This window comes from Sus scrofa, chromosome 2, assembly GCF_054392235.1.
Source record: "Sus scrofa isolate SSC_HxYL_T2T_F1_AM1 chromosome 2, Sscrofa_HxYL_maternal_Yorkshire_Landrace_v2.0, whole genome shotgun sequence".
NCBI lineage: Eukaryota > Metazoa > Chordata > Mammalia > Artiodactyla > Suidae > Sus > Sus scrofa.
The window spans coordinates 61,441,214-61,460,772 of record NC_139384.1 but is presented as its reverse complement, the minus strand read 5'-3'; the positions used below and the strand labels follow the sequence as shown (position 1 = coordinate 61,460,772).

Genomic DNA, 19,559 nt, shown 5'->3' with positions numbered 1-19,559 from the left:
AAGATCAATGAAACCAAAAGTTGGTTCTTTGCAAAGATCAACAAAATTGATAAATCTTTAGCCAGACTCATCAGGAAAAAAAAAGGGAGAGCATTCAAATCAATAAACTTAGAAATGAAAAGAAGTTACAACTGACAACACAGAAATACAAAGGATCATGAGAGACTACTATAAGCAACTGTATACCAATAAAATGGATAACCTAGAAGAAATGGACAGATTCCTACAAATGTACAACTTACCAGAATGAACCAGGAAGAAACAGAAAATATGAATAAACTAATCACAAGGGCTGAAATTGAAAATGTGATTAAAATCCTTCCAAAAATCCAAAGTCCAGGACATGGTGGCTTCACAGCTGAATTCTATCAAACATTCAGAGAAGAGTTAACACCTCTTCTTCTGAAACTCTTCCAAAAAATTGCAGAGTAAAGAACACTCCCAAGTTCATTATATGAAGTCATCATCACCCTGAAAACAAAACCAGACAAAGATACCACAAAAAAAGAAAATTATAGGCCAATATCACTGGTGAACATAGATGGAAAAATACTGAACAAAATATTAGCAAACCATGCCCAAATATGTATTAAAAAGATCATACACCACGATCAAGTAGGGTTTATCTCAGGGATGCAAGAATTCTTCAATAGCCACAAGTCTATCGATGTGATACACTACATCAACAAACTGAAAAATAAAAACCATATGATCATCTCAATAGATGCAGAAAATCTTTTGACAAAATTCAACACCCATTCCTGATTAAATAAAAAAAAAAACTCTCCAGAGTGGGCATAGAGGGGAACTACATCAATATAATAAAATCTTTTTATGACAAACCCACAGCCAACATCATTCTCAATGATGAAAAACTAAAAGCATTTCCACTAAGATCAAGAACAATACAAGGAGGAGTTCCTATTCTGGCACAATGGAAACAAGTCTGACAAAGAACCATGAGGTTGCAGGTTCAATCCTTGTTCTCACTCAGCGGGTTAAGGATCTGGCATTGCCATGAGCTGTGGTGTAGGTTGTATATACAGCTCAAATCCCTCATTGCTGTGGCTGTGGTGTAGGCCAGCAGCTATAATTCCAATTTGTCCCCTAGCCTGGGAACCTCCATTTGTCACAGGTGTGGCCCTAAAAAAAAAAAAGAAAAACAAGACAAGGATGTCCACTTTCACCAATGTTTTTCAACATAGTTTTGGAAGTCCTAGCCATGTCAATCAGGGAATAAAAAATAAAATAAAAGGAATACAAGTTGGAAAAGAAGTAAAATTATCTCTGTTTGCAGATAACATGATACTATACCTAGAAAATCCAGGTATATCTGACACAACCATAAAACTGTTAGAGCTCATCAATGAATTTGGTAAAATTGGAGGATACAAAATAAATACACAGAAATTGATTGCATTTCTATATACAAACAATTAAAGATCAAAAAGAGAAATTAATGAAATCATACCATTTACCATGGCATCAAAAAGAAGAAAATACATAGTAGTAAACCTACCTAAAGAGACAAAAGACCTGTACTCCGGAAACTATAAGACACTGATGAAAGAAGTCAAGGACAACACAAATAGATGGAAAGATATACCATGCTCCTGGATTGGAAGAACCAATACAGACAAAATAACAATACTACCTAAGGCAATCTACAGATTCAATGCAATCCCTATCAAATTACCAATGATTTTTTTTTTTTACAGAACTACAAAAAAATATTTTAAAATTTTTATGGTAACATAAAAGACCTCAAGTAGCCAAAACAATACAGAAGAGAAAAGATGGAACTAGAGGAATCAGGTTCCAGGACATCAAACTATGCTATAAAACTAAAATCATCAAAACAGTATGGTACTGGCTAAAAAACACAGAAATCTATATCAATGGAACAGGATAGAAATAAACCCAGAAATAAACCCAAGCACCTCTGGTCAATTAATCTATGACAAAGGAGGCAAGAACATGCAGTGAAGGAAAGATAGACTCTTCAATAAATAGTGCTGGGGAAAATAGACAGATACTTGTAAGAGAGTGAAATTAGAACATTTTCTAACACTATACACAAAAAATAAACTCAAAATAGATTAAAGACCTAAGTATAAGGCCAGATTCTATTAAACTCCTAGAGCAAAACATAGGCAGAACACTCTTCAACATAAATCACAGCAACATCTTGTTTGATCCACCTCCTACAATAATAACAATAAAGACAAAAATAAACCAATGGGACTTAATTAAACTCAAAATCTTCTGCACAGCAAAGGAAACCATTTAAAAAAACAAAAAGACAATTCACAAAAGGAGAAAATATTTGCAAATGACTCAACTGACAAAGGTTTAATCTCCAAAATATGCAAACAACTCATACAACTCAAAAAAAATAAACAACCCAAGAGAAAAATGGGCATAAGACCTAAACAGACATTTCTCCAAAGACATACAGATGGCCAGAAGACACATGAAAAAAATCCTAAACGTCACTAATTATTAGAGAAATGCAAATCAAAACTCCAATGAGATACCACCTCACACAAGTTAGAGTAAAAACAAATGCTGGAGAGGATGTGGAGAAAAGGGAACTCTCCCTCTGTTTGGTGGGAACATAAGTTGGTACAACTGCTATGGAAAACAGTATGTAATTACCTCAGAAAACTAAATATAGAACTACCAATCCCACTCCTGGGCATATATTCAGACAACACTTTCACTGAAAAACATACATGCGCCTGTACATTCATTGCAGCACTATTCACAATAGTCAAGACATGGAAACAACCTAAACATCCATCAGCAGATGAATGGACTAAGATGTGGTACAATGGAATACTATACAATGGAATATTATTTAGCCATAAAATGGACAAAAAAATGCCATCTGCAGCAACATGGATGGAACTAGGGATTCATACTAAGTGAAGTAAGCCAGAAAGACAAATATCATATGATATCACTTATACATGAAATCTAAAATATGGCACAATCTATCTACAAAACAAAAACTGATCATGGACATGGAGAGCAGACTTGTGTTTGCTAGAGGGGAGGGGGGAGAGAGTGGAATTGATGGGGAGTTTGGCCTTGGGTGATGGGATCCTGCTATACAGCACAGGGAACTGTATCTGGTCTCTTGCCTAAGAACCTGATGGAAAATGAAAAAATGGGTGTGTATGTGTGGTTGGGTCACTCTGCTGGACAGCAGAAATTGAAGGAATTTTGCTCACTAGAGGCTTCAGTGCATATAATTAAAAAATAATAAAATTCATATAACTGCCCCATCTTTCATTTGATCAAAATTAACATCCTATATCTTTCTCCATCTCTTTGCTTTTAACTTATCAGAGTCTTTATATTTAAATGAGTTTTCTGTAAGAGCATATTTTGGGTTTGTATTTTTCTTTTTTCTTTTTAAGGCTGCACCTGTGGCACATGGAAGTTCCCAGGCTGGGGTCAGAGCTGCAGCCAAGGTCTACACTGTAGCCACAGCAGCTCCGGACCCAAGCCACATCTGTGACCTATGCCACAGTTTGTGGCAATGCTGGATCCTTAACCCACTGAGCAAGGCCAGGGATCAAACCTCATGGACACTATGTTGGATTCTTAACCCGCTGAGCCACAGTGGAAACTTTGGGTCTATTTTCTTTTTTTAATCCAAAAGACAATTTTGTATTTTAATTGGTATTCTAAGATCAATAACAATTTAAAGTAATTATTGACATATTTGAATTAATACCAACCATGCAAACATGTTTGTAACATTTTTTGGGTTTTTGTTGTTGTTCTTTTTTAGGGCCACACCAGCAGCATATGGAAATTCCCAGGCTAGGGGTAGAATTGGAGATGCAGATGCCAGCCTATGACACAGCCACAGCAGTGCTGGATCCTTAACCCACTGAGCAAGACCAGGGATTGAACCTACCTACATCCTCATGGATACTACTTAGGTTCTTAACCCATTAAGCCACTACAGGAACCCCTGTAACATTTTTCTGTTCATTACCATTGGCTTCTTAACTTCCTTCTCTAGTTTAAATGGAGCATTTTTGAAATAATTTTATTGGGTCTCCTCTCTCTCATTTCTATTTCCTTAAAACATTAGTTTTTGATGTAGAACTTGCAATATATGTTTTTAACAAATTTAAATCCACCTTCAAATGACACTATTCCACCTTATGCATAGTGCAGGATCATGGATGACAGAATTATCCATATGCTTAATCATCAATTATATTGTACTATTTTATTATTCTAAACTGTTAACTTTAGATAAATTATAAAAAAAGATTTCTTTTAAATTGATACATTTATCCTACAGTGTTTTTTTTGTTTGTTTGTTTTGGTTTGGTTTGGGGTTTTTTTTGCTTTTTTTATGGCCATACCCCAGCATATAGAGGATCCCAGGCTAGAGGTCCAATCAGAGCTACAGCTGCCGGCCTACACCACAGCCATAGCAATGCAGGATCTGAGCCACGTCCGTGATCTACACCACAGCTCACAGTAATACGAGATCCTTAACCCATTGAGTGATCAAACCCGCATCCTTATGGTTCCTAGTCAGATTCGTTTCTGCTGGCCATGATGGGAACTCCTCCTATAGAGTTCTTCTTTTCTTCATGTAGATCCAAATTTTATTATGTTTCATTATACTTTATCATTTTTTCTACCTCAAGAAAATATTCATTTTTTAATTGTCTGATAAAGTCTTAATCTATCCTTCACTTTTGAAAAATAATTATGTTGATACAGAATTCTAGGATTTTTTTTTCTTTCAACACTTAAAATATTTCACTCCATTCTCTTCTTGTTTGCATCATTTTGATGAGAAGTCTGTTTAATTCTTTACCTTTTTCATCTATAGACAAGGTAGGTTGTTTGGGCTTTCCTTTTTTCCTGACTTCTTTCAAGATTTTCTCCTATTTGATTTTAGGCAATTGAATATGATGCCTGAGTGTAGGTATTTTTAGTAACTATTTTGCTTGGTGTTCTCTGATTCTTGGAATTGTGATTTAATTTCTGCCATCAATTTTGTAAAGTTCTCTGTCATTACTTCAAATTCTTATTTTGCTTCAGTCTGTTTCTTCTCTTTTATTTCTTCTGATATTATAATTATGCATGCATATGTTAAATGCTTTGAAATTGTCCTACAGTTCCTGGTGTTGTGGATGTTTTTCTTTTTTCTTGTTACATTTCAATTTGAGAAGTTCCTACTGACCTGTCTTCAAGATCACATTTCCTCAGCCCTGTCAAGACTACTGATGAGCTATTCTTCATTTCTATTACATTACTTTCCTTTTTTATTCTTTCTGCTAGATTTTTCTGTTACATCTAGCCTTTTGTTTTAATTCTTCTTTCCCTCTTTCTTCCATATTATCCACCTGTTCTTACATGATGTCTACCTTTTTCACTAGAGCATTTAACATGTTAATAATATTTATTTATTTACGCATTTATTTTTAGGGTTGCACCTGCAGCATATGGAAGTTCTGAGTCTCCCAGAATCAATATATTTCTAAGAATTCTATTAACTTATCAATTTATTTTTGAAACTGTTAGGCTTCTTTTAAATCAAAATATAATTTTTGGAAGAACAAAACTCTGATATGTATTTTTTTCCAACACCACCAAGCAATTAGCTCAATTCTGACACTATCCAACTGAAGATAGCATCAGATCCTACTGGTTAAGGGCTCAGTCCTACAAAACTGCCCCTATCTCCTCTTCAGATACCAGTCCTTAGTCCAGGTTGCCACCTAAGTTTTTGACCCACTGGCTGTGGATGAGTTTCCATGGCCTCTCCTTGGGCTTGATTAATTTGCTAGAGTGGCTCATAGAACTCAAATAACACATTTTACTTACTGGATAACTAGTTTATCATAAAAAGATATAACTCAGAAAAAGCCAGCCAGATGAAAGCGACACATAGGGCAAGGTATGTGGGAGGGAGTGCAGAGCTTCCATGCTCTCTGGAATCTGCATTCTCCCAAAAACTCCACATGTTCACCAACCTGGAAGCTCTCCAAAAATCCTGTTTGGTTTTTATGGAGGCTTTGCTACATAGGCATGATTGACCACTGGTGCTTGAATTCAATCTCCAGTCCCTCTCGTCTCTTAGAAGGTTGGAGGTGGGGGTAGGGAGCTGGACTAAAAGTTTCAACTCTAATGATAGTGGGTTGCTTCCTCTGGCAACCAGCCCCCTGCCTTGGGTTACCTAGGGGCTTTCCAACTCATCACATCAGTATAACAAAAGATAGTTTTATAGATCTTATCACTTAGGAAATTCCAAGAATTTTAGGAGCTCTGTGCCAGGAACAGAAGAAGCCATGTATATTACATATTATATAATTATCTGTATGTTATATAATATTATATATAAATCCTAATATCACAAAAGCTAAAATCAATACATTGACTGAAAAAAATATACAGCCAAAAAGCTGAGAATTATGTTTAATTCAGCAGACTTACTGAGGACTTTAAGCCCAGGATACAGCCTCTCAGATTTCTCTGAGGGGTAGTCCAAAGAGATAAGGGAGGAACAAGGATAGATAGGAGTTTTTGCTGAAAAAAATATATAGTCAGACAACAAAGGATTATGTCTAATTACCAAATACATACATCTCAAGCTAGTGGTGTTAGTGCTTTTCTAAGTATGGGAACTTGCATGAGTTTGGGCTCATTGAAATTAGTCCTTTGATATCTGGGTATCTGATATCTGTATTTGATATACAACTTAACTATCTGGAGCCATTACCTTATTTTTCTCTAATTTCCCTCAGGGTGCACCTTGCAAGTGGCTGATGATTTTATGATCACAGTATTCTTTGTTTACTGAAATGGTAGGTGATATTTTTTGTCTACAAATATATTCCCAGACCTGAGTCTTTTTAATAACATAAACCAGGCAGTGTGGGACGCAGTTAGGTGGAAGCTCCTTGCTAGCAGGAACTTTGTTGCATGCACTGCAATGGGGCTCTGGGGAGGACTTAAGTCATCACTTCTCCAGGTGTGAAACAGATGCCGTGATACAGGGACTCTGGTCTCAGACCCACTAAATCAGAATCAATGTTGTCAATAAAAAAATAATCAGATGATCTATGAAAGAAATTGAAAATTTTATTTGAGCCAAATTGAGGAATATAACCTGGAAACAGCATCCCAGAAAGCTGGGAGAACTGTTCTGTCCATTAGAAGTCAAAGCACATTTAAATAAGTTTTTTGGAGTTGCCGACGTGGCTTAGTGGTTAATGAACCTGACTAGTACTCATGAGGATGCAGGTTCAACCCCTGGCCTTGCTCAATGGGTTAAGGATCCAGTGTTGTCATGAGCTATGGTGTAGGTTGCAGATGCAGCTCAGATCCTGCATTGCTATGGCTGTGATATAGGTCAGCAACTATACCTCTGATTCGACCCCTAGCCTGGGAACCTCCATATGCTGTGGGTGTGATCCTAAAAAGACAATAATAATAATAACAATAAAATAAATAAGTTTTTTGAGACAGAGGACTGTACATGAAATAATGTATTATGGACAGTTTACACACTCCAGATCCAGGGTCATGTGACCCCTTTCAAGATTAAGAAGTGAGATTGTTTTGGTTTTGGTTGTGATATGCAATGGCTGATGTGGGATCTCACTCCCCAGACCAGGGACTGAACCCAGGCCCCAGTGGTGAAAGGACCGAATCCTAAACACTAAACCACCAGGGAACTCCAAAGAAGGTAGGTTATATTTTAAGGAGTTGTCTTGATGCTAGGAAAATGTTGTTCTTTAAGGTTGAGCAGCTATTTTTTTTTTTTTTTTGTCTTTTTGTCTTTTTCCAGGGCCACATCCATGGCATATGTAAGTTCCCAGGCTAGGGGTCGAATTAGAGCTGTAGCCGCTGGCCTACGCCAGAGCCACAGCAATGCAGGATCTGAGCCACATCTTCGACCTACACCACAGCTCACGGCAATGCCAGATCCCTAACCCACTAAGCGAGGCCAGGGATTGAACCTGCAACCTCATGGTTCCTAGTTGGATTTGTTAACCACTGAGACACGATGGGAACTCCAGCAGCTATTTCTGCCAATGCAGGAGATTTGGTTGATACATAATTCAGATACACAATGCACTGTAGAGAGAAAGAAATCCAGAGGACAGAAAATTTTTCATGTTTAAGTTTTGTTTTGCCATAAAATATGAATTTTACTTCACAGGGTATTAATTATGTCCCCATGTAATTTGTAGAAATAACAGTCTTAGAGGCACAGACCAGACTAAAGCCACTTATCCATAATACACAAATTAAAGACTAAAGATCACTTGTTAAAAAGGGGCATTTATGAGGCAATTGGAGAAAGTTAATTTGGTCTAGTAGATACAAGCAAGAAATTATATTGGCACTGTGCTTATGTTCCAAAGTCCCTATTTTTCAGACATGCATTATGAAAATAGAAAGAGAAAACCCAAGCTTCTCTAACCTCCCCAACAATGTTCATGACTACTGTTCTTTTCCTATTGTTACAAAGAAATGGGACCCAAATGGAGTCACTTTTGCTAAGCCCACCTCACCAAACCATGGCTTAACATCTGATCTACTTGCAATTTCAACCTTTCTCAGGAATGTGATCTTAATCAGTCAATTTGGAATTTTCTGGTCAGCACCAGTGAGGTAATATGCCACAGAGAACCTTTCTATCTCTGAAAGGAAGATGAGGTAATCTGCTCTTTCCTTATCGCTTCCCCTTCTGCTTATAAAAGCCTTCTATCTTGTACAGCTTCTTTGTGCACCTTTCTTTTTCTTTCTTATTCTGTCTTTTCATTTATTTCACTGAAGTATAGTTAATTTACAATATTGCATTAGTTTCTGCTGTACAGCAAAGTGATTCAACCATACATGTATATAATAGTTTGCAGAGTTTCCATTGTGGTAATGAACCCAACTAGTATCCATAAGGATGCAAGTTCAATCCCTGGCCTTACTCAGTGTGTTAAGGATCCAGCACTTCCATGAGCTGTGGTGTAGATCACAGATGTGAATTTCATCCTGCTTTTCTATGGCTGTGGTGTAGGCCACAGCTATAGCTCCAATTTGACCCCTGACAACTTCTATATGCCCAGGCGCAGCCCTAAAAAATATATAGTTTGCATCTGCTAATCCCAAATTCCCAACCCTTCCTCCACACTACTCCTCTCCCCATTGGCAACCTTAGGTCTGTTTTGTGTCTGTAAATCTGTTTCTGTTTCAGAGATAAATTCATTTGTGTCATATTTTAGACTCCACACATAAGCAATTCCATATGGTACTTATCTTTTTCTGTCTGACTTACTTCAGTTAGTATGATAATCCCTAGGTCCATCCATATTGTTGCAGGTGGCATTATTTCATTTTTTTTATGGCTAGGTAATATGCTAGTGTGTGTGTGTGTGTGTGTGTGTGCGCGCGCGCGCCACATCTTCTTTATCCATTCTTCTTTCAATGGACATTTAGATTACCTGTCTTGGATATTGTGAATAGAACAGCAATGAACTTAGGGGTGCATATATCTTTTTGAATTATAGTTTGGTCTGGATTTCATATCCAGGAGTAGGATTGCTGGATCATACAGCAACTCTATTTTTAGTTTTTTAAGGACCCTCCATACTGTTTTCCATAGTGGCTACACCAACTTACAATCCCAGAGGGGTCCCTTTTCTCCACACCCTCTCCAATGTTTGCTATTTTTAAACCTTCTTTTTTTTTTTTTTTTTTTGCTGTGCCCAAGGCATACAAAAGTTCCCAAGCCAGGGATTGAACCCACACCACAGCATTGACCCAAGCTGCTGCAGTGACAACATTGGATCCTTAGCACTCTTTGCCACTAGAGAACATCCACAGACTTTTTAATGACAGGAATTCTGACAGGTGTGAGGTGCCACGTCATTGTAGTTTTGATTTGCATTTCTCTAATTAATGAGGCTGAGCATTTTTCATGTGCCTGTTAGCCATCTGTATGTCTTCTTTGCAGAAATATCTTCTTAGGTCTTTTGCCCATTTTTTGATTAGATTGTTCATTTTTTTTTTTTTCTGTCTTTTTGCTATTTCTTGGGCCGCCCCTGCGGCATATGGAGGTTCCCAGGCAAGGGGTCCAATCGGAGCTGTAGCCACCAGCCTACGCCAGAGCCACAGCAACAAGGGATCCGAGCCGCGTCTGCAACCTACACCACAGCTCACGGCAACGCCGGATCGTTAACCCACTGAGCAAGGGCAGGGACCGGATTCGTTAACCACTGCGCCACGACGGGAACTCCAGATTGTTCATTTTTGTTAAGTTGTATGAGCTGTTTGTTTATTGTGGAAATTAATCCCTTCTTAGTTACATCATTTGCAAATGTCTTCTCTCAGTCAGTAGGTTGTCTTTTCATTTATGGTTTCCTTTGCTGTGCAAAAGCTTGTACGTTTGACTGGGTCCCATTTGTTTATTTTTGCTTTTATTTATATTACCTTGGGAGACTGACCTAAGAAAGTATTTGTGCACTTTATGTCAGAGGGTGTTTTGCCTATGTTCTCCTCTAGGAATTTTATGGTGTCACATCTTTTTTTGCCATGCCTTTTTTGCCATGCCTGCAGGATATGGAATTTCCCAGGCCATGGATTGAACCTGCATCACAACAGCAACCTGAGCTGCAGCAGTGACAACATGGGGTCCGGAACACACTGAGACACAAGGGAACTACAATGTCATGGCTTATAGTTAAGTCTTTAAGCTATTTTGAGTTTATTTTTGTATATTGTTTGAGGGTGTGTTCAGCTTTCTGACTACAACTTGCTGAAGAGGCTATCTTTTCTCTATTATATATTCTTGCTTCTTTTGTCAAAAATTACTTAACAAATGACTTGATAAAAATTACTTGACAGGAATTCCCTTTGTGGCTCAGCAGTAACAAACCCAACTAGTAACCATGAGGATATGGGTTCAATCCCTGGCCCTGCTCAGAGGGTTAAGGATCTGGCGTTGCTATGAGCTGTAGTGTAGGTCACAGATACAACTTGGATCTCACGTTGCAGTGGCTGTGGCTTAGGCTGGCAGCTGTAGCTCTGATTCAACCTCCAGCCTGGAACTTCCATGTGCAGTGAGTATGGCCCTATAAAGCAAAGGAAAAAAATTACTTGACAAAGGTGTGTGGGTTTATTTTTGGACTCTCTATCCTGTTCCATTGAGCCATGTCTGCTTTGTGCCAATACCACACCATTTTGATTACTGTACCTTTATAATGTAGTCTGAAGCCTGAGAAGATTATGCCTTCTGCTATGTTCCTTTTCCTCAAGATTGCTTTGGCAATTCTGGGTATCTTATGGTTCCATAAAATTTTAGGATTACTTATTCTAGTTCTGGGAAAAAAGTGTCATGGGTGTTTTGATAGGGATCATTTTAAATCTGTAGATTGCTTTGAGTAGTATGGCCATTTTAACAATATTAATTCTTTGGGAATTCCCATTGTGGCTCAGCAGGTTAAGAACCTGACTAGTATTCATGAGGATGCAAGTTCAATCCTGTACTCAGTGGGTTAAGGATCTGGCATTGCCACAAGCTGTGGCATAGTTCGCAGATGTGGCTCAGACCTGGCATTGCTGTGGCATAGGTCAGCAGCTGTAGCTCTGATTCAGCCCCTAGCTTGGGGACTTCCATATGCCATGGGTGCAGCCCTAAAAAGAAAAAATATATATATTTATTCTTCCATTCTTAGAGCTCCTACTTGCTAGGTGAAATGCCACCTGATTCATGAATTATTCAATAAAGTCAATTAGATCTTGCAAATTTACTCAGTTGAATTTTGGTTATTTAACACTATCTCTGGCCTAAAATACCTGGAATTCCCTCTTCTAGGGCACGTTGTAAGTTACACGTTCCACTCCTTTGAAGTTAGGCCGAGCGATCTGTTTTGGTAGCTAAAAAGTGAATGAAGCACAAGTCTTAGGAGTTCTGGATATGTTTGCCACATCTCCTATACCTGCCTATTGTCAAACTCCAGTGTGCCCCAGAATCACCTGGAGGGCTTGTTAAGCAGGTCCTGGGTGCCATCCCCATAATTTCTGATCCAGTACCTTGGGGGGAGCCTGAGGATGTGCATTTCTAACAACTTCCAGGTGATGTTTATGTTACTGGTTTGGAGAATATACTTTCAGAACCATGGTTCTAGAAGAATCTTCTCTGGGGCAGCATCTCTGAGTGATACTTCCCTACTGAGATATGTTCAAAATGAAGGATGGGTGAGAAGCAAATATTTTTTTCTGTCCCCATTGCACTGAGATCTTCATGCTCAAAACTCAAAGAGTATGTCCCACAAAGCATAAAATTCTCAGAACCCACAAGTCCTCAGGAATATTGCACTGTTGTGATTAGAGAGTAGCTTGTTGAGCTTTGGCTGGGTTCTAGGCACACATACCATCATAGAATTAATGCTGCAGAGCTGCCAAGAGGCCCTTGGGCACATGCTGAGGCACATTCCCCTTTTTCCTCTGCTACCTGGTAATAGGCTAGCTATATCCAAGAAGGAATTCAAGAATTTCCTAGGATGACAACCCCTTTCTCCTGTGTCTTGCATGGGCTCTGCCTATTTTTTGAATCTACTCTTGTTAAAAGCAAGACAAAGTCTGAAATGGAGTCACTTATGCAAAGGCCCATAGACTTAATTCTTAATGTAATTACAGTTTAAGGCTCTCCCAGGAATGGAATTTTAAACCGGGTCAACCAGGAATTAATTACCTGGTCAGCACTAGTGAAATAATCTGCCTGATAGACCTCTGTGGCCCCCTAAAGGAAGATGATCTTACCACCACAAGCCCAGTTTTTGCTAGTATGTCTTGCCTGTTCCTGCCCCCTTCTGCCTATAAAAAAAAATCTTTCATTTTGTACAGTTCCTTGGAGCTTCTTTCCATCTGCTAGAAGGAATACTACCTGATTCATAAATTATTAAATAAAGCTTATAAGGTCTTAATGTTTTTACTCAGTTGAATTTTGCTTTTTAACAATTCACAGGATCTGGTTTCCTATTTACTGGATATCAAACACTATTGGAGCCAATGGAGGGTGGAACATGTCTGAGACAAGATTTATCAGTGATTTTCCTGATGTCAGAGCCATAAATTTCTGGCCAGCAGATGGCTGCAGAATGCAGGCAGCTCCAGGAATGGCTTCACCCCTAGACAGCTCAAGATAAGGGAGGGCTATAAATCTGACCTGGCTCAATTAGTGTCCAGTTACCTCTGAGCACATCTCTGCTACCAGCTCAGTCACCTGAGGGGTGTTTTCCTCTTATCACTGAGGTCCCTCCCTCCAGCTGAGTGCACATGAATATCTTCACCATATCTCATCTACTCCACTTCTTTTACTTTTTCCAATTCTTGTGATTTCTGTAGTTGCAGTGTTTTCCTTTGACCCCTTTCCATGTATGCTTCCAGATTAATTTGTCTTTCTTTCAGATTCTGCCTTTTTGTCACATTCTCTCTGGATGTGTCTTTAAAATGTATATATGATTTTTTTAATAATTCAATTCAGGAAAAAAATGAATAGTATATCCACGATGGCAGGTGAACTAAATACCTGGCTGCATTTTTTCTTCTTCTTCTTTTAGGGTCACACTTGCAATATATGGGCATATGGCAGTTCCCAGGCTAGGGGTCGAATCAGAGCTACAGCTGCTGGCCTAAGCCACAGCCACAGCAATGAGGCATCTGAGCCCTGTCTGAAACCTATACCACAGCTCACAGCAACACTGAGGAAGGCCAGGGATCAAACCTGTATCCTCATGGATACTAGTCAGGTTTGTTGCTGCTGAGCCACAATGGGAACTTCTGTATTTTTTTTACGAGTTTGTTTTTTGTTGGTGCTGTGATGACATAGCTCCCCTCTCTCTAAAAGAGACCAGTTTAAGCTCGTATGCTTTTCTTGTTACTGACAAGTCCTTTCTAACTAGGTAGTCACAGTCCCTCTGCTAAATGCAACTGTTTGAGAGAGAAGCAAGGGCTTTCGATCAGAGGCTTCAGAAACCCTTCCCAAGATGGAAGCATGGGTTGGGCAAAGATCAGCTGGAAGAAGGACAAATGGGAGGAGAGCAGGAATGCACACTCCCACACTGGGTGCAGGGGTAGGTGGGATCCTGGCCTCTCTCTCCAAGGAGCAACACTGGGGTTAGAAGAAAGGAGAGGTTACATTAAGCAAGGGCCTCTCATTCTCTCCTATACAGCAGCAGCCCCTGAGAGACTCCTGCCAGGAAACCCTTTATGCCAAGAGATTCCACTATTCCTTCCACTCCTCCCCCAGCCCCCAGCTCCTGTAAGAAGGCATGACCGAAATTGCCTCCTGTTGGATAAGGGAAGGACCCTGTCCTTGCATGTTACCACAGAAATCACAAGAGGGGAAAGGGGAGAGGATGGCACAGAAGGCATGCGAGATGAAGCAGCAGCTGAGAAAGGAGTTTGTCTTCTTTTGCCAACTTCCATGGCCCTGATCTCCATTCTCTAAATGGGAAAGAAACTCATTTTGCCAGCCTCTCTTCCCAACTATGTTGATGAATAAGCTGTTTTATTCCTTCTGTGTTGTGACAACCACCACCTGCCATCGGGAAGAAGAAACCATTACCCTGCATTCCAAGTTCCTTGACCACAGCAGACAGTCATCACCTCATGCCCAAAGCAGCCCTCCACTGCCTCTGGGCTAGGCCTTCAACTCTAGACTCGGAGTTCTCATGCTCTGACCCCACACACAGCCACTATCTCACATTCTCCACCAAAACACTTCTGACAGGTCCCAACGTCCTCCACTGGGCATATAATCATAGTTCTTTAGATAACCTCAGAGATTACCTACCCAAGTATAGCCCCCGTCTTGCAGATTGCAACACCAAAGCCCAGACGAGCTGAGTGGCTCATGCATGTGCACACAGCCCCTTGTGGCAAAGGCAAGTCAATGGTAACACTCTCTGGTCATTGCATTTCAGTCCTGGGTTACATATGTCCCCTTTCACATTCAAACGTCCCAATTTAGACCATATATGACATACAGTCACTCTGTCAGTCATAAGTGACATAAAGTCACAGTGTCTATTGTACCATGTTAGGTGTTGAACAAGACATAGTCAGGGATAATCCCAGGGGTGACACTGGGCCCTACAATAAGTCAAAAGAGCCTTGGGGAACTTGGTTGGTGGGATTAATTCACATCTGGCTGGAAAGCTGAGAAGCCAGAAAGCCCTTTGGTCAAAATTCCACATGAACTGGGCCTCAAGCCACAGGCACAAGTCTAACAGGTTAAGCAGGGGGAAATTTTGTCAAGGATAGCACAGTATAAGCAAATCTGTGAGCAGATGTCTGGTGGAGAGTTCTGTGTGCCAAGCCCTGAAAACACCAAGATGGAGCAGACACAGGCCCTGGCTGGAAGAGCTCAGGATGGATTTCAGAAGAGTGGGTCATGGGGACAGGAGGACTCGGGGGTATGGAGCATGAGGAAACAGGAATTCCTGCTACCACCTCTCTAGCTTAAGGCCAGGGGCTGGTTCAGAACTTCAGAGTAGCCTCCATCTCCACTAACCTCCCAGAGCCCTCTTGACTTCATCCTTCTTTAATTATCTTTTTTAACTGCGCTGCATCACCTATTACCCCCACATTCCTTACCTGGATGTCCCATTATGATATTATATTTTCGAGTGTTCCCAACAAGCCTTACCACTGTGTTCTGCACTCTGAAAGACCTTGGTAAATATTTCCTTCTTTTTTCTTTTTTTCCTATTTATGACTGCATCTGCACTATATGGATGTTCCCAGGCCAGGAGTCATATCAGAGCTACGGCTACAGCCTATACCACAGCCATGGCAACACCAGATCTGAGCCACATCTGCAACCTATACTGCAGCTTGCAACAACACTGGATCCTTCACCCATGGTGTGAGGCCAGGGATCAAACCCACATCCTCTGGAGAGGTCAGGTCCTTAACCTGCTGAGCCACTACAGAAAAATATTTCCTAAAATATTTCTCAATAAACTACACACATCCTTTGCCAGCCAGTGAAATGCCCCCACCCCATCCCCACCCCGTTTCCTTTAGATCAGACTACAATACTAACTGTGTGATCTTGGGCTCAGGAATGGTGGTGGGAAGAAGCCAAAGGGATTTCTCAAGAAGGTAATATGGAAGGAGTATGAGGAAGGGAAGGGATAGGACAATAGGGAGGACCATAAAAGGGGTGAGCTCTGAGAACTGGGCACATCAGCAGGCACAGAACATCTGGTGTTAAATGGAAGCAGCCCCAGCAGACCAGGCTCAGCTTTCACACAGCTGGTGATTCCAAACACATGCAGGGATGTAAGATGGAGTTTGACTCGGGGGTATGGACACCCCACCCCCACCCTGCACCACGTTCCCAGGCTCTGCTGCCCAGAGTCCAGGAGGCGAATCTCCAGGACAATACAGTAACACCATGATCCAACTTTGCCAGCTTTCTGGTGGTTGCTGCCCCCTGCCGACAGAGAAGGACCATAACAGTCCAAGAAGCCCATTTCCCCTCCTCAGGAGGCAGGGAGGGGAAACCCAGCCCTCCCTCCGTGGGGTCTTTATAAATGGTTTCCTTGTCTAGCACAGGATGGGACCAGGCCTCCTCTCGTGAACGTCATCACATCCTAGAGCTTCAGAGAACTGCTAACATGGATCACTGTGGCTATCATCCATTGACCAAGCTAAGTACACACTGACCATGCTAAGCACACCTAAATTTTCTCATTTTACAGGTCATAAAATTTGAGAACTCCTCGCTGAAGACATAGAGATTCTAGGACTGTGGATACAGATGCTGATCTAACTGCAGTAGTAACTGAGTGTAGATCTTCCTAGGCTTACAATGGGATTGCATCCTGATAAACCCATCGCTCAAAAAATGCACTTACTACACCTAACCTACTAAACATCATAGCTTAGCATAACCTACGTTAAAGGTGCTCAGAACACTTTCATTAGCCTATAGTTGGGCAAAATTACCTTAACACATAGGCTATTTTATAATAAAGTGTTCAATATCTTGTGTAATTTATGGAATACTGTACTGAAAGTGAAAAACAGAATAGAATGGGTTATATGAGTATAGAATGGTTGCAAGTTTATCTTTTTATTCCTGTGACTGCATAGCTGACTGGGAGCTGCAGCCTACTGCCCCTACCCAGCATCGTAGCACAGCATCACATCGCATATCACTAGTCTGGGAAGAGATCAAAATTTGAAGTATGGTTTCTACTGGATGTGCATTGCTTTCACACCACTGTAAAGTCAAAAAATCATTAAGTCAAACTGTTATAGGTCAGAGACCTGTTACATAGATTTGGGTTGTAGGGGAGGAGGGAGACACAAAAGTACATTTTCTGAGCATCTATTAGGTGCTGGGCATGTACAGTCATTACCACTATATTACATGGTATGGTATGGTAACATGGAAAAGGAGACTCCATATCCCCCATAAGTTGACTATCTCTTGCTTATTTTAAAATTCCTTTAAGAGATCTCTTGTGGTGCAGCAGGTTAAGGATCCGGTCATGTCACTGCAGCAGTGGGTCGCTGCCATGGTGCAAAGCCAGACCCCTGGCCACCCTGGTCTGGGAACTTCCACATACCACAGACACAGCCAACAACAAAAAAATTTCTTGACTATCTTGGTATTTCTCAGCTCCACTCCCTGGTAAAACTTCCTAAGAGTTGACTAAACCTATTCTTTCTACTTTCTTACCTCTAGTTCCTGTGAGCTCCCTCACTCAAGTGCTCAAGAGTCTGTTTCTCACTTTTAGTACCAAGTCCAAATGCCTCTTATTACCTTCTCCAAGGCTAAAGGTAGAGTGGCCACCCCACGATGCCTGTATTTTCACCTGTGAAAAAGCAGTTGTGGTGCTATCTACCCCATAATGTTGTTCTGAGTACTTAACGGATCACCGTGCACATGCTGGCACATGAGACTCTTGGTGACTGCAATCCACTATTGTGACCACAGGGCTAACTGATGCCATGCTTTCTTTCACATAAAGTGCCATTAGCCCTAAAGCTCCAACCTTCCTGCTCTCTCTCCACTACTGCATATCTGGTAAATGATTCTGCATGGAGAAGATGGGCGGACAGGCGTAGCCAGTCCTTCTTTTCTGGGACTGATTCGCATAAGGAGCCTTACAGGTCCCATACTGCCAGGGCCTGCGTAGGGAAGTATGACCCTGGGGAATCATCCCACAAGCCCACTTGGCAAAGGACACAGGCCATACTCACTGCAGCTTCTCCAGTGATAAAGGAAATATTTTGCCATCCATCTACCTTATTACCCTATACTTATTTCTCAATTAAGAAGCCAGGTCAGGGGAGTTCCCTCTAGCACAATGGGATCAGTGTTGTTGGAAGCATTGGGATGTAAGTTTGACCCCCAGCCCAGCACAGTGGGGTTAGGGATCCGGTGTTGCCACAGCTGTGGCTTAGGTCACAACTGCTGAAGCTTGGCTCAGACCTGATCCCTGACTCAGGAATTCCTTATGCTGTGAGGCAGCCAAAAAAAAAAGGGAGTTCCCGTTGTGGCGCAGTGGTTAACGAATCCAACTAGGAACCATGAGGTTGCGGGTTCGGTCCCTGCCCTTGCTCAGTGGGTTAAAGGTCCGGCGTTGCCGTGAGCTGTGGTGTAGGTCGCAGACGCGGCTCGGATCCCTTGTTGCTGTGGATCTGGCGTAGGCTGGTGGCTACAGCTCCGACTCGACCCCTAGCCTGGGAACCTCCATATGCCGCGGGAGCGGCCCAAGAAATAGCAAAAAGACAAAAAAAAAAAAAAAAAAAGAGAGAGAGAGATACACAGTGGCTCCAAATTGCCCATCAAACATCTGAGGTCACTGGGGTCACACCTCTGCCTCCAAATCCTCACCTTCACCTTTCTTCAGGACACCGATTTCCCACCAGGTTTCCAGTGGGTCTCTCCCAATCCCTGGGTCTCTCCCAATCCCTGGCAACACTTTCTCCATCCCTTAGCAGACTCCCTCCTTACCTGGCTATAAAAGTAGGCATACCCCTGATGAGGCTTGGTCCAAAGCCTTCTCTCTCGTCTCTTCCCTGACCTGATTCCATCAGATGTTTCACAGACTGTGGCTCCAAATGTAGCCAAACCCCTCCTGATCCGCAATAGGCCAAGCCGACTTGTGAGTTACCTTTTATCTGTTAAATTTAATTTCAGATACACAAGAAACAACTAAGAGTATATTCTAAAGATTACAGGGGGCAAAAATGCTATTGGAAATTCAACTTTAACTGGGCATCCTATATATTTATTTGCTAAATCCCAAACTCTACTCCACCCGGCAGAACCCTCCTTAGCTGGCAGGCTGGGGGGAGCAAGCTGCAGGGCACCACAAAGCACCCCTGACCTGGAGCACATTCACCCCAGTCCTGTGGCCATAAGCCTCGCCTGGATTCAACCCATCCCATCCTTCACCTCCCAGGATACATTCCCTAACTACACCACCAAAACAACACCCCACTTCACCCGCTCTTCCTCCCTCTCCATCCTCATTCCCTTTTCTTCC

The 19,559-nt window shown here is 41.3% G+C and overlaps 1 protein-coding gene across 1 annotated transcript in view; it reads right to left on the bottom strand.

Moving 5' to 3' along the window:
• The window catches only part of LYPD8 (LY6/PLAUR domain containing 8), a 120,508-nt gene extending 101,317 nt beyond the window's left edge, over positions 1-19,191 (bottom strand). Inside the window, exon 1 of the mRNA XM_085012173.1 lies at positions 19,025-19,191. The gene's annotated coding sequence lies outside the window, so the exon portion shown is untranslated. The remainder of the gene's footprint in view (positions 1-19,024) is intronic.
• Between the last annotated feature and the right edge of the window lie 368 nt (positions 19,192-19,559).